A 3,547-nucleotide genomic window follows, 5' to 3' on the forward strand; every position below is an offset into this window, starting at 1 on the left:
GAATCAACAAAACCAGGCTAAGCTATAGTGTCTAAAAAGTTTAATTGAATATATATACGAACGTTGTTACTTGTCAGCGAACAAATCTAAACACACGTAAACTAACAAACATAAATATTTATTGTAAATATTTATGAGTCAACGAACAGTTCACTGAACACTCGGTTCATTTGCAGGCCTTGGTATGATTTTCAAACTTGACATTATTTATTGTAAATAAAAATTTATTTATTTTTAAACTTTTTCTTAGTTTATTATTGTAAATGAGTAAATGCAGATAATGAGAAAGGCTGCAGCCACATTGATACCAGTGACACTTGAGCTTGGTGGAAAAAGATCCATTATTGTGTGTGAAGATGTAGATGCGCCTCATGTATGATTGTTTGACTTTTGGTCAATTTGTATAATGATGCCAACAAAAGTCAATTTTAATGTCATAAATTGTTGAATGCAGGTCGCACAAGTTGCTGTCAGGGCTGCCCTGCAATCAAGCGGACAGAATTGTGCTGGTGCAGAGAGATTTTATGTTCATAAAGACATCTATCCTGCATTTGTAGCTGCAGTTGTTAAGATAGTTAAATCTGTTTCAGCTGTAAGTATACTTTTGTTCATCTATTATTTGAAGTCATTATGGATTAAATAGATTGCAACAGATTTATTATTACAATAGTAATTTAAACTTTTGAGTAAAACGATGGGTTGGTAGTATATACAACCAACATGCTTTCTTACTTTTCACGAAAACGTCACGGAACCTAATTTTGATATATTAAAGTCCATTAACTTGTAAAAAATAAACGAAAAAGACTAAATTAATTTTGTACATTGAAGTCGATAAACCTGTCTAAAATGCATGTACTTTTGAGAGTTTTTGAAACAATGACTGTTAACTCTTAAACTGGTCAAACTACGATGGTATAAAAATTATTTTATTTTGTAAAAATGAAGAGTGCCACTTTTATCAGAATTTGACCAATCTAGGAGTTAACAAGTCATTATCCGATAAACGTTTCACAAGTATGCACATTTTAGATATGGTTTGGTTTTATGTTTTCGTGAAAACCGAATTTGCTGCAGTTTTGGTTTTGCATGCAATTCAAACCAAACCGAATTAAATCAAACCAAATTTATGGATATTCATTTTTAATTTTGAATGTCAAGCAATTTATAAGAATGTAGCGCAAATCTTTAATAATCCATCACTTTTTAACAAAAAGATTTTGGCCCAAAAATTCCAATCCCCAAAACCGACCCATGTACACCCCTGATGTTTTGGTACTTTAATATACAATAATTAGTTTTAGTGACTTTTACTTTTATTTTTTACAAGCTGGGGGACTTTTTCGTGAAAAATAAGAAAGTATAGTGGTTTTTCATGGTATATGCATTACAGTTGAACTTTAACCAACTTCCGACCCGCTTGACCGATTCTGTCAATTATATCATATATGGTCCACCTCAGGCGGGAAAATACGACATGGGTGTGATATGCATGCAAGACCATTCAGAAAGGCTTCAAAGCCTGATAAACGATGCTTAAGATAAAGGAGCAGAGATTGTTGGTGGAGGGAGTGTGAGGAATATTAGTGAAGGTGTGGTTGACCAATACTTCCCTCCAACTGTCATTGTAAACGTCAACCACCAAATGAGGTTAATGCAAAAGGAAGTAAGTGGTTGTTACTTGTTGAGTAACTAGTTCTTGTTGGCTTTGACTTTTAGATTAATTGATGCGAAATGATTTTGTGAGTAGGCGTTTGGTCCGATAATGCCAATAATGAAGTTTAGTACTGATGAGGAGGCTATCAAGCTTGCAAATGACTCCAAGTATGGGCTCGGTTGTGCTGTCTTTTCTGGTAGTCAACGTCGTGCCAGATTCATAGCTTCACAGTTACATTGTGGTGTTGCTGTTATCAATGACTTTGCTTCCAATTACATGCGTTAGGTAAAAATTCACACACATACACACATCTGTATGTATAGAGAAAGCATCATTTCAAAACACTAAATTTTTATCATAACATGTACAACAAAATGGGAGTTATTTAATCTTTGGATCAGTAATTTATATTTTTTTAATAAAAATTTCCTGCTTATATTAGGGTTGTAAAAAGCTCGAGCCAGCTCACTTATTTTTAAATTAATTTGTTCATTTTTTAAGAAAAAGCGGTTCAGTTTTTTTTGCTTGTCCTCATAATATACAGTTTTCTGAATTGATCGTTTGTATACTTACTGATGGGCAAATAGGTTATTTACTTTGAAATTTTGATTTATATGTGATTTATATTTTGGCAGTCTCTCCCATTCAGTGGTGTAAAAGACAGTGGATTCGGACAGTTTGCTGGGGTGGAAGGGTTGCGTGCCTGCTGCCTTGTAAAATCAGTGGTGGAGGATAGATGGTGGCCATTGATCAAAACCAAAATACCAAAACCAATCCAGGTAAATTAACATTTGGAAACTTTTATTTGCTAAGACTATAATCGCCAAACAGTTCATCTCATTAATCTGTTTTGAATTTGTGCTGTAGTATCCTGTTGCGGAAAACGGGTGTGAGTTTCAGCAGTTGCTTGTGGAGGCTTTGTACGGGTTGAATGCGTGGGACCGATTACGAGCCCTGGTTAATGTTATTAAAATGCTCACAGACCAAAATTCTGCAGTTAATACCAAGAGAAGTGACTGAAGTAGCATGTCTTGTATGACTTTGATGTAAATTGGAATTAAAATCATGTAGTTTCAGTGAATTTGAAAATCTTTCAAATTTGATTTTATTTTCTGTTAATGAATGCAGTCTCTTTACGTTTCAGCCGTTGTATTCCTGTTTTCGTTCGGACAGGAAAAGGATTTCACGTATGAAGCATTAGTAAATGTGATTTTTAATATATATTAAAAATCCTAGTTCGACTAGCTGACCAATAGTTCAAGAGTAATCAATAGTACTGGTTGTGTACGGGTTTGATCATCGGATTTTGGAGTTCTCAAAACACTGGTTGTGTGGGGGTTTGATAAGCCATCCAACTTGTGAAAGTCGGCTGGTTTGAAATATATACGGTCCATTTTACAGGTTAGTTTTAAAGGTTTAAAACCTGAAAGCAGTTGTAATTGACTGTTAACATTATTTCATTTTAGAAATCTAGAGTTACGCCTATATATTAAAGTTACGTGTATATATTATATTCACAAACAATCTTTTTCATTAATTCAAAATTTATTAAAAGTTATGCTGTTCGAAAACTTTTTGACATGGTTATGCGATTTGAATTTAATTAGAAAACTGAACTAGGGGACCCAATAAAAAAAGGATAATTGTTTTCATATGTTAAAATATAATGTGGAGTGATATATCATGTCTAAAAGGCTAATCACATAAGACTCCAAGATTTAAGATGACAAGAGAAAAAAAGCATCTAGTTTTTGCCAGTATGGTGATCCATATCAAATAATAATAACGAGAAATTATAAGGAATAATGTCGTCGACTTTGATCTAACCATTGCGCGAGCAAGTGCATTCGACTTGCTAGCAAACATAATTGTCACCTCCTTAGACTGCAT

General features: G+C 33.6%; 1 pseudogene across 1 annotated transcript; it reads left to right on the forward strand.

The window, feature by feature from the left end:
- Positions 1-280: 280 nt before the first annotated feature.
- On the forward strand, positions 281-2,823 carry LOC143615902 (aldehyde dehydrogenase 22A1-like; annotated as a pseudogene). Its single transcript, XR_013150565.1, has 6 exons — positions 281-373; positions 455-553; positions 1,394-1,666; positions 1,751-1,942; positions 2,293-2,436; positions 2,525-2,823. The product of XR_013150565.1 is annotated as an aldehyde dehydrogenase 22A1-like (transcript).
- Positions 2,824-3,547: the final 724 nt, after the last annotated feature.

Source organism: Bidens hawaiensis, unplaced genomic scaffold, assembly GCF_021521415.1.
Source record: "Bidens hawaiensis isolate Kalapana, Puna unplaced genomic scaffold, B.hawaiensis_p1.1 tig00044803_1, whole genome shotgun sequence".
Classification (NCBI taxonomy): Eukaryota; Viridiplantae; Streptophyta; class Magnoliopsida; order Asterales; family Asteraceae; genus Bidens; species Bidens hawaiensis.